Consider the following 12,131-nt stretch of genomic DNA (forward strand, 5'->3'; position numbering starts at 1 on the left):
AAAGGTGAACATTTAATTGTTTTTAAATGTTCCCTATTAGAATGCTGAAGCTGCTTGTGCTAAAACTTTATTCACTTAGAATAGATTCCTAAAAGGGGAGTTATATATTGGTATCAATAAATATTGTAACTCTCAAAGGGGTTATGCCCATTCACATCTCTTGAATAGTACCATCTCTCTCTACCTACCCCTAAGTCTTTTGTTTTGCTTTGTCTTTCCCATTTCACTCCAAGAGGTACAGAGCCCTCAGAATTTCTCTTCTCTGGGGAGCTGGGCAGGAACCAACAAAAACAGCAAAGGCTGAACTTGAAAGTCAGTTGAGATGATGGAAAGTGCCCTTGGCACAGTAAACATGGCGCTCATGACTCTCCAGACCCTGCTGCCTCTCCCCTACCACAAAGACAAGCAGAGTTTTGCTCCTGTCAGTGCAGGCAACTGGAATGCTGGGGGATTCGGGATGAGTTGCTTTTCTCCGTGTCCTTGTGTGAACCATTTTCTTCATTGGAAGTGAAGATCTATGGGCCTAGGTCAGTAGAAGGGAAATGGCCAGTGGTAGAAACGGGCGGGAGACCCCATTGTCCTCACACCAGACCTTACCAACACCAAAACCAAAACTCAGTTCCCAAGTTAACTTTTGCTGCTCAGCCGTTTTGAGTCTGGGACTTCTGGGCCATGGAGGGGTGTGAGGCTCGGGGCCCTTTCATCCTTTTATTGGTGAATTCACTGAAGTGTAGGCAGACAGAAAATGTTCAAGTGGCAGGCAGATAAACTTGTTAAATCCCTGGGAGTCTTTCCGTCCTTACTCTGGGAGTTTATCATCTTGGCGGAGTTAAAAGGCAATTAGGCCTGTAGGTCTTTGCTGGCTTGTTTATTGGTGTTTTACACATGGGTGTTGAAGAGACAGGGCCATATTAAACATTCCAATCCTGCTGGCCGGAGGGGAATGAGACCTCAGCCCAACTCTCTAAGTCTCTTTGACGGACAGCCTTGCCAAAAAGCTGGAGGAAAATCATTTAAATATAGTACCTATGCCCCACGATGCTCATTGTTGGTGGAAAATTGCAGTCGGCTAGCTCCATGCTGTGTTCCATTTCCTGGGAAATGGTTTTATGGAAGGGCATTTGATGAAAAAGTTCATTCCTCCTGTAATTGTGAACTGCCCTCCCAGCATTAGTTAAGGTAGAGGCGCTGGAAAGATTTCTTGCCCCAAATCTCTAGGGCCAACCCACTCACAAGAAGGGAAAGCTATTAGTTTGGAAGTGGGTAGGGGACAGATTTCCACTTAGTCCCCTGATCCCTCTGGTTCTGAATATTCCCAGCCAGGCTGGCCCTGAGCAAAATGTGTGAAAGAGGTAGGTCCTTGCTTTCTGCAACAGCTTCTGCCTTTCACACCCTTGGCTCCAGCTGCCCAAAGCCCTGTAGGCTGCCCTCCTGGGAGGAAGGTTCAGGGTTGGACTACAGCCCAACTCCTTCACACTCATGTGTTAGGGAGTGATATTGCTTCTCACGCCCACCCCGGAAATTTGTAGTTTTTTCAGAGTCAGCTCAGGTACTCAACTCAATGGCACTGGAGAGAGAATTTCCAGGGCTTCCCATGCTGCGGTGGTTAACAACACGGGCGCTCCTCAGTGCAGCTTCATGCTCTGTGTCTTTGTGGCTTGAATCTCCTCTTTAATCTGTTTTTTCCCATCTATAAAACAGAGAAGATAGTCCCTACCATGTTAGCTCGTTGAGAAACTAAATAATGCATGGAAAGTGCTTAGCATGGTGCTAAGCTTGTAAGGAAAGCACAGTAAATAGTAGCTGTTGTGATTAATGTGATTTACATACATAAATATATGCATAAATACAGTTGAATGATAATTATAGCTTTTGACAAAAGTTAGCTCTTTTTTATTTTTACCAGTCTAAAATGCTACTTAAATTATAAAAACCTGGCTGCTGTCATGGCACAGTAGGTTAAGCCACTGCTTGCAACACTGGCATCCCATGTCTGAGTGCTGGTTTGAGTCCTTGCTACTTTCCTTCTGATCTAACTCCCTGCTAAAGCACCTGCGGAGGCATTGGATGATGGGCCAGAGCAACCACATGGGAGACCCAGATGGAGTTCCTGGCTCCGGGCTTTGGCCTGGCCCGGAACTGGCCATGCAGCCATTTCGGGAGTGAACTCACAGCTGGAAAAATCTGTGTCTCTCCTTTTCCCGCTCTACCACTCTGCCTTTCTACTAAATAAATAAAAATGACAGAAACCTGTCTGCACAAAATGAGAACATCCTTGCTCCTGTGCAGAGTACCTGCAATGCAAGGACTTTCATTTCCACACTGCCTGTTGTGCCCAGCAGTTAATGGAACTCTGCTAAGTAGCTGCTGCTTACCCAAATCTTGGTTTCTTAAGAGTTAGGCAACTAAAGACAACACAATAGATAACTGCAGTTTTTAGTCCCAATTTGACCTTCAGTGTTCTGAAACTCATTTGCCCTAGTGTCTTGCCAGGGTCTGCACAGGGACTTCCTCTCGCTGAGTAATATGGTTCTGATTAAGGACATCCTATAAGACCCAGGAGGATGGCCCGAGAAGGGGAGTGAATTTCCGTCCTCCGGTCAGATATGCGATATTGAAGACCAGAAGGTATAGGGAGTTTCTCTTAGGAAGACTCAGAAGGAGAATTAAAGCAAATGGCTGACAAATTGGCTGTCTTTTATGCAAAGTTGACAGGCAAGCCGGCCTCAGCAGAAAGAGGATATGCAGAGCCCTGAGGCCAAATGGCTGGGCAGGCAGGCAGGCAGCAGGCTTTTTGAAGTCCAAGCTCCCAAGCCACTACTTTTAACAACAAAGCCTCTGCTGAATTGCCTCTTCAGAAAGACAGCAAAATTGCCCTTCCCCCCCAACACACATACCTCCAAGTATCATAGTTCCAGAAATGACAATACATTCCTCTCCTTCTTATTGCGTTTGAGGCAAGAGTGAAATACCTATGTTGTCCACGAGCAAGGGTCTGGTTGGTTTTATTTTTTTCTCCCTCCAGGTTTTCTGAGTTGGGTTATAAACGCTAGACCTTGTTCAGAGACTTTTGCCTGTGGTCCCCAAGATCCTGGCTCAGCCCTGGGAGAGCAGAGAGGTGACTGATTCTGAGGATCATGGAAGATCCCTGGTTGTACAGGCATGGGGCTAAGGACAAGAGTGGTGTCACTGGGCACTGGAGTTTGGAAAGCTTGGAGGTTTTTTGTTTTTTTTTTTTTTTTTTTAACCAAATATCTCAAAATCTACTAATACTTGTAACTCTAATATGATTTTCTTGTTAATCTCTGTCAAACCATGAAATCTGATATGTTAACCATGACTAAGCCGTGAAATTTGTCAACTTTGTCTGTGATTTACACAAGCTTTGCTTTTTTTTTTTTTTTTTAAGTCTTACACGGAGTGCAGAACATTACTTCCCAGCATGCTTTTCCCAGCAGGCTGCTGGTATCCTATGACAACAAGTAAGAACAGAGTGTACGAGGCATTGCTCATACTGTTTCAAGGCCCAAGGACAGATAAGATAAAACCTAAAAACTAAATAATACATTCTCCTTGAAGGTGATGACTATGGACATGGCGAATTTGCTTAGATGTCAATAAGTATAAATAAATATTCAAAATAGTTGTATGGTTCGTATCATTCAGGATGATAGTAAATACCATGAAACAGAGTTTTTTTAGAGCAAATGAATAAAAGCTGTAATTTTGGGAGTTGTAGGTTGTATAATTCATCTCTTCAACCCAATATGAATGTAGGCTCTGACTTGAAATCTTTGTCATTGGCCAAGTTGGTGACTTTGTGTAAGTCTGAAGCTTTTTCCACTTGGTCTTTGCTCCTGAAAAATGAGAATGATAACATCGGGGCCTACTTCTTAGGTAGCATTAGGGCACAAAAAGAGATACTGTTTGTGAAGCCCAGGCCTGGACACACCTGTCCTGTATTCATCTGGACTCCTGATATCATTGGTGTGACAGAATATAACGGGCTAATCAATCACACGGAGTCTTTATCGCTCAAAACAAAGTCAAATTCCCGTAATTTGGGAACTTTTTTTTTTTAATTTTACCAGAAGATAAGTAAGCAAGTTTTAGCCAAGCATTGCCTGATCTGCACAACTTTTCCTGGGGAGGCAGAAAGAAAAGCTGCAGAACTGGAGAGAGGGAAGGGCTGAGCTGCCCTTCTCTCCTGTGCCTGCCAGACACTTTCCCTTGGACTCAACAGGAAAGCGCCTGGTCCCTCTGTCCCCCTGGATGGACTGCACCCTAGAACCTTGGAGCAGATGAGCAGAGGACTGGGAGTGCTGGGTGACTTGGGGCAATCACGTAGTCCAGTCGTTTTAAAACTGTCTTAAATACAAAATCTTCTGCTGTGCTCCGAGACCTAAATAACCCCTTCCCAAATACCTTCTTCTAGATCCACGAGCCATAATCTGTGAAAACAGGGTCAGGTCAGTTTGTTTACTTTCCAGACAATGACACCTGAGTTCAGGTGAGTTGCTTCAAGTCTCGCCACTGATGGCCAAGAGCATCCTGGCTGTATTTTCTTGCTTTACCTAGTTCCTTTGCCCTTACCCCAACTTCTCTCTTTCCTGCAGAAATGGAAGGAAAAAGAAAAAAATAATAATAAGGCTAAGACTTCAGGATGGCCCAGGGGTTCAAGAACACTATCATGGAATCTATGAACCCTGTACCCCCACATTCAAAATGCAATCCTCTACACGTTGTTGTGAATGTGTGTGCTTGCATTTTTCCATGCAAAGCGTCTGTAAACTTTTATCAGATTTTCCCAAAGGAGTTTGTGATGCCTTGAAAGGGTTAACAATGATTTCTCTATAATTCGTGCCCCTAAAAGTCACATTTCCAGTTCTGATTGTGAGTTGCAAGGTTAACAATTACATCCACTTTAACCTTTCAAGGCAAATGTAGCATATAATCCTACAAGTGCCCGAGGTTCCAGGCTTGCTTGTAAAACAGCAATGGGGTCATGAATTCCTCGGGTGGTTTCCACAACTTTAGCTCTCACTCTGAGTCCCAACTGAAATAAGCACCCAACCAATCTCAGAACCTCGTTGGTCCAAATTTGATAAAATAGTTCTCATGTTTATTTACAGTGCTCCAAATAAGAACATCTGTTTCTAGATATGAGCATCCATTTATTTGCTTAATTCTGTTTTGGTTCTGGGCTAGGGTTGCCAGATTTAACAAATATACTATCATATGTGTGTGTGTGTGTTGTGTGTGTTTTAAAGATTTATTTATTTGAAAGGCAGAGTTATAGAAAGAGAGGGGTCTTCCATCTGTTGGTTCACTCACCAAATGGCCACAACAGTGGAGCTGGGCTCATCTGAAGCCAGGAGCCAGGAGCTTTTTTGAGGTCTCCCATGTGGAGGCAGGGGCCCAAGCATTCGGGCCATCTTCCATTGCTTTTCTGGGCCATTAGCAGGGAGCTGGATCACAAGTAGAGCAGCCGGGACTCAAACTGGCACCCACATGGGATGCTGGCGCCGCAGGCAGAGGCTTAACCTATGCCACAGCAATGCCTCATATACTGTAATACATATTTGAATTTCAGATAAACAAGTAATTTGTTAGTAAGGTGCTTGCTCAGAAAAGGGAAAAAGTCGATTAGCTTTGTACAGATGTGAAAACAGCCTTCTTTCAACCTAGAACTTTGGTTGCAAAAATGAAGTTTATTGTAGACAGTCACAGGATCTTTTAGAGCATGCTGGAAATATTGTAAAACCTTTCTGAGTGATAGCTGCACAGTTCTAGAAATTCACTCAAAATCAGGAACTTTATACTTAAAAATGTGTGCATTTACCATAGAAAAACTTTTCAAAATTAAGGGAAACCTTTATATCAACCGTTCCTTAATATTTTATTCTGAGTTTCAGACCCACTTGAAAATATAATGAAAAACCAGAAACCTGCTCCTCAGAATAGAGCAGGTCAAGTACTTAGACCAACAAAGCCCAGTATGCACACACAAACCAAGCTGGGTCTCCTGGCTCCCCTGGCCGAGACCTGCTCAGAAGCCCCTGTCTGGAAGCAAAGCCCCATTGGAGTCCGAATATTCTGAAGTTCCTGGGCCAGTCTCAGCCGATTGTGTGAAGACACAGCTCACAAAACAGCCAAACTGCAGTAGACCCTTGAATGACATGAAATTGAACTGTGTGGGTCCACTTACACAGAGATTTTCTGTTTTTTGGAGATTTTTAACAATTTGAAATCAAGTAGCATAGAAATCTCAAAAAATTTACAAAAACATATGTCATAAATGCAAAAGGTGTATGTAAAGAAGTTATTTTATCTTTTACTCTAATACAATACATGGAAAATTATATAATACAAAGGTCAAAACTTACGCACACACACTTATAGATTGTATGTGGTACCTTTCACAGTCTAGAGAAATGTAAACAAACGTAAAGATGCATTATTTAATCACAACTATATGAACTTAATGGCAGTACATACTATACTGCTGTCTCCATTTGTCACCCCACTTCCTGTTGCTGTTGTGGTAAACTCAAGTGTTGTGAGGATCCACTTGACATGCCGTGTGACATTGATCATCTCCGAATGGCTGTCTCTCCAGGAAATGGACATCACAATAAAAAGTGATATCCTGAGGCTGTCATGCATTTTTGACTGTATACAATATGCACACTGCATGAAACACGTGTGTAAATTGACTTTATGTTGTCAGCAAGGCTTCCAGTCCACCACAGGCTACTAATAGGTAAGTGGGTTTTTTTTTTGTTGTTTTTTTAAGGTTTTTTTATTTATTTGAAAGTCAGAGTTACACAGAGAGAAGGAGAGACAGAGAGAGAGGTCTTCTGTCCACCAGTTCACTCCCGAGTTGGCCGCAACAGCCAAAGCTGCGCTGATCTAAAGCCAGGAGCCAGGAGCTTCTTCTGGGTCTCCCATGTGGGTGCAGGTGCACAAGAACTTGGGCATCTTTCACTGCTTTCCCAGGCCATAGCAGAGAGCAAGATCAGAGGTGGAGCAGCTTGGACTTGAATTGGCACCCATATGGGAATGCCAGCACTGCAGGGGGCCTTACCCGCAAGCCACAGCACTGGCCCCAGTAATTAAGGTTTAGGGAAAACAAGGTATTTCATACAGGTATTTCAGATATTTTCAACTGTGAGGGAGAGGGGCTGCAACATCCCTAACTCCTGCCTCAGTCAAGGGCCAACTGTAATCGAAAGTCCCCAATATATGTTAATTTGATGAATTCTATCTTCTCGTTCAAATCAGTCCTGAAGGAGGGAATCCTGCCAGTCCAGTCTTAGTTCCTATTGGCATTCAAGGGCAAGTAAATGTCTTTCCTTGAAAATATTTAACAAAGACATCAATTTCGCTTATTTTAAATGTCTTCACCCATTTGTCCAACTAAGTGAGGCTTTAAAACCTTTTGGGGCTTTTTTTTTTTTTTTTTTTCTGCAGAGTGAGTTGAGATTTAGATCTTTGCTAGAGGGAGCATTTCTGTTGGGCCCAGCCTCTTCCACATTTTTGGCAGAACTTGAATACAGGAAACAGCAGTCATCCTGAGATTCCATTTTTTTTTTTCCTGTGGACTTGAGAAGCCAGACACCCACTTTGGAACTCACTGTATACCTGCCTGTTCTTCATTTCTGATTTTCTCCCCTACATCTTTTTCTTCTTACTGATATTTAGGTAAAATTATTTCCATTTGATACATTTGCCTCACACCAGTGTCCTTAGTGGATTAGCAAGTTTTGTGTGGCTTTGTAGCCATAACAGACAACAGTTTTGCTATCTTTGGGATTTTCTTTTTAAGGTATTTCTCAGGAACTCTCACAAAGTTCAAAAGAGAGTAATCATTTCCTTACTCTCACACTGTTAAGTAGAAGAGACAGGAATAATACAAAATATCACACTTTCAAAAATGCTATGAGGAAAACCCAATAAATACCTCAAATGTTCTAAAGCACTGGAGCTGACCCTTCTGGCCATCTGGCAATGCCCACAGACGTTCTTGATTGTCCCAAGTTGAAGACAGAGGTGCTACTAGCATCTAGTGGGTAGAGGCCAGGGGTTGAGCAAAGCATCCTCCAATGCACAAGGCAGTCCAGTCAACAAAGAATTATCCAGCTCCAAACCTTGATACTACCAAGACTGAAAACTCTGCCATTAGGGAAATTCTTAAATTTTTTTGCTTTCCCCAAGGCCTGGGAAAAAAGCAAAGGCTCCATTTTGATGCATGCAAGTGTCCTGAGTCCTGGCACCACACATGGATCCGGGAGTTGGAGAGCAGAAGGGTCCCCAAGAGCAAGGTCAAGGGAGGTCTCCTCAGCTCCAGCAGCTGTCTCAGCTCCAAAGAGAGACAACATTGACAAAAGCAGAAGACCAAAAAGTTACAAGGATGTTTAGTTTTTGATAAAAATCATTTTGCAGATCAAAGTGCTTCCTCATGCCCATAAAATGGCATATTCCTTAAATAACTCAAAAATTGGAGGCGCTTCACTATGTTGTAAGCAGCAGACAGGGCCACGCTCAATCCCATCATGGTCATCATGTCTAGCCAAGCTGTAGGTCAGCGCATGCAACGTCTGCTTATTTTCTCCAGGGTGGTTTTGGACGAACCCATATTCTCATGTATCTGCTCTTTTGTTTCCTGAAACCTGTATCTGCTCCCTCCTTTTGGGGCTCTAGTCTCCATCAGTGATGCCAAGATGGCAGATGAACCACGAAAGCGTACCTCCTATCACAGACAAGCACAATTAGGAAGAATGAGGCTCTTCCCCAAGAGCCTTAGCCAAGGCTCTGTGTGTCTGGTTGGCTTTGATTGGCTCAGATGCTTCTCCCAGAACCAGTACTAGGTAGGGGAATACCACCAGGAGCTGACTGGTTAAGCCTAAATTATCACATCATAACCCTGCGTGCTGGAGTGGAATTTCATATGGTGCCCGTGGACTCAGGTAGGCAGTTTTGTTGTCTCAAAGGAGAACTGGGGCACGCAGTGGGTTAAAGCCCTAGCCGCATATAGATGCTCATTGGAGTCCCAGCTTCTCCACTTCTGATCTAGCTCTCTGCTATGGCCTGGAAAGCAGTGGAAGATGGCCCAAGTCCTTGGACCCCTGCACCCATGTGGCAGACCTGGAAGAAGCTCCTGGTTCCAGGCTTCAGATCGGTTCAGCTCTGGCTGTTGCAGCCATCTGGGGAGAGAACCAGCAGATGGAGGACTTCTCTCTCTCCTCTTTGCCTCTGCCTCTGCCTCTCTGTAACTCTGCCTTTCAAATAAATAAGTAAATCTTAAAAAAAAAAAAAAAAAAAAAAAAAAAAAAAAAAAGGAGAGTTGGGGTAGAGCATCAAACTAGGAGAAATGGAAGCCAAGGAAAATGAAAATATTTCTCTCTCTCTCTCTCTCTCTCACACACACACACACACAGAGTCATACACTGCCTACTTCTAAGAGGTTTTGGATTCTGTGGAGCAGAAGACACAGGGTTGTACTCTGGTTTTGCCCTTAACTAACTGCTTAACTTGAGATAACCTTATTAACTTCATGAACTGTACCACCTCTTTCTTACCTGGAACATAGAAGTTACTATCAGGGTGGGAATGAACAATCAAGCAAATATCCTTAATACTAGCAGAATAGTGCAAACAGGGAGCAGTGGTGGTGTCAGGTGCGAATGAATTCAGTTCAATCTGGAGTCTAGAAGAATCTAGGCCAGCTGTAACCCACCCAGCTATGCCATGCCAACCTTCGGAAGCTAGTGTCTAAATTTATCCCAATCCTCATTGTTGCAGGTCAGTGTGGGAAATCTTCAGAGGTCAATGATTGAAGTAATTGGCTTGAAAAAGTCTGTTAAATGACATAATTGGTTTTAATTACATAATTATGGCACTTAAAGTGTGGGGGTGAAAGGTTACTATTATATTTAGAAGTGAGATCCCCAAATGAAGCAAGGGTGTTTAAGTCAGCGTGTCTTCGAATTTCTCTATTTTTTCAGAGGGCAGCCAGAGTAGGCTGTCCTTGGCCCTGGTGATTGGGGGGTGATTATCCTGCATGAGGTAGTCCCGGGGCTGCTCACAGTATCATAGGAATCTTTGTAAGGAGACGGAAAGGGCTTCCGTAAAGACCTCGTTGGGATCTGAAGTTAATGAGCAGTGGGAACTCAACCGTCAGCAATTGAATCTGATTGGGCAGGGTAATTATATGATTGCCCCTGGTGTTTGCACATGCATGGGGATATTTTTATTGGAAAAAACCTAATTGCTTACTTACTTAGTGGAGGGAAAACCTAAACAAATTTGTGTTGTCATAGGTTAAAAAGACATCCTTTCTTTGTCTCTACAATTGCTGCGTGCTCTGCTTCTTGGAAGGTTCTGTTTCATTCTGTGTTCTGTCGAGGCTATTGTTTGCTGCACTTGAATGACATGATCATATGAAAATATAAAGGAAAGCTACGTGGGGCTGTGAGTTGTTGGTGAAATGACCATGTGTTTGTTGCCCTTCATAAACCATCCCTTACAATGGTCTCTTTCATAATGCCAAGGCAACTAGAACCCTGGACAAAACTCAAGCTGTTGGGACTTTCATAGGCTTTTTGTTTTGTTTTGTTTTGTTTTCTCCCACAAGCAGGCCTCCTGACAAGATCGGCTTCATTAGCTCTTTTGGTTTCCCTTAGCTGCATAAGGCAAGTGGGAGGTGTCCCATTTGTGATAGCTTTTCTTTGTTTTCTTTATTTTTTTTTTCTTTTAAAGATTCCTTTACTGGGACCGGTGCCACACTAGGTTAATCCTCTGCCTGTGGCGCTGGCATCCCATATGGGCACTGGTTCTAATCCTGGTTGCTCCTCTTCCAGTCCAGCTCTCTGCTGTGGCCTAGGTTAGCAGTGGAGGATGGCCTGAGTGCTTAGGCCCCTGCACCCACATGGGAGACTGGGAAGAAGCACCTGGCTCCTGGCTTCGGATCAGCGCAGCTCCGGCCATTGTGACCATTTGAGGGATGAACAGAGAGGGAAGACATTTCTCTCTCTCATTGTCTGTAACTCTACCTGTCAAATAAATAAATAAGTAAAAATATTTTTTTAAAAAGATTTATTTATTTATTTGAGAACTGAGTTACACAGAGAGAGAAGGAGAGACAGAGAGAAAGGGGTCTTCCATCTGCTGGTTCATTCCCCAGTTGGCCCCAACGGCTGAAGCTACGCTGATCTGAAGCCAGGAGCCAGGAGCTTCTTCTGGGTCTCCCACACGAGTACAGGGGCCCAAGGACTTGAACCACCTTCCACTGCTTTCCCAGGCCATAGCAGAGAGCTGAATCGGAAGTGGAGCAGCTTGGACTTGAATTGGTGCCCATATGGGATGCCGGCACTTCAGGTGGCAGCTTTACATGTTATGCCACAATGCCGGCCCCGTGATAGCTTTTCATACATCAAAAATAGCAAGGGCAGGAAGGGCAAAGTGCTCTCCATGCTGTTTCCCAGGGAGGAAGGCTGGGGTAAAGTGGGAGATTGCAAGGGAAGAAGGCTTGAGGCTTCCACATTGGCAGTGGCAACCTTCAGTCTAGCATCTTGTCCATTCCAACAACCCTAAGTGAGGATGGCATCTCACCTACCCCAGATGCTGATCCACAGAAAACTGATCACTGCAAGTGGATCTAGTCTGTGGAAGTTCAACTCAACATTATTGTTTTGCTTGGTCTGTTCTAGTAGAAACATTCTCTCTATGCTCTAAGTTCCTTGCTTTTGTGAGATCCTACCAGAAAGATTGAAACAAAACTGGATTGTGGGAGCTCTTCGTGATGAGGGATGCAGATCCCGAATCTGGGAGCTCTGGTTGGATTTAGGATTATGGGCTGGATAAAGGCCGAGAATAAAGGGCTTCCAGCCCTTCATACCTGCCATGCTCTCTTGTCTCACGAATCTTACATGGGCTGACCCCCCTGATCGCGTCCGGCTAACTCTGTGGGTCCTCCCGGCTCAGTGTTAAAGGTCAGTTCATCCAGGAAGCCTTTCCTGATCACTTGCTGCCAGTGTGGGTTGGCTGCCTTTGCTTTGTTCCTCACAGCGTCCTGCAGGTTCCCTTACCCAATGCACTATAACTGCTCACCTCATGGTCTTTCCCTGATC

At 44.0% G+C, this 12,131-nt stretch overlaps 1 protein-coding gene across 25 annotated transcripts in view; it reads left to right on the plus strand.

Moving 5' to 3' along the window:
- Window positions 1-12,131, plus strand: part of ERC2 (ELKS/RAB6-interacting/CAST family member 2) — a 1,012,357-nt gene that overhangs the window by 895,884 nt on the left and 104,342 nt on the right. The gene's annotated exons all lie outside the window — the stretch shown is intronic.

Source organism: Oryctolagus cuniculus, chromosome 10 (genome assembly GCF_051225735.1).
Source record: "Oryctolagus cuniculus isolate XC-2025 breed Fujian yellow rabbit chromosome 10, ASM5122573v1, whole genome shotgun sequence".
In the NCBI taxonomy this organism is placed as follows: Eukaryota; Metazoa; Chordata; class Mammalia; order Lagomorpha; family Leporidae; genus Oryctolagus; species Oryctolagus cuniculus.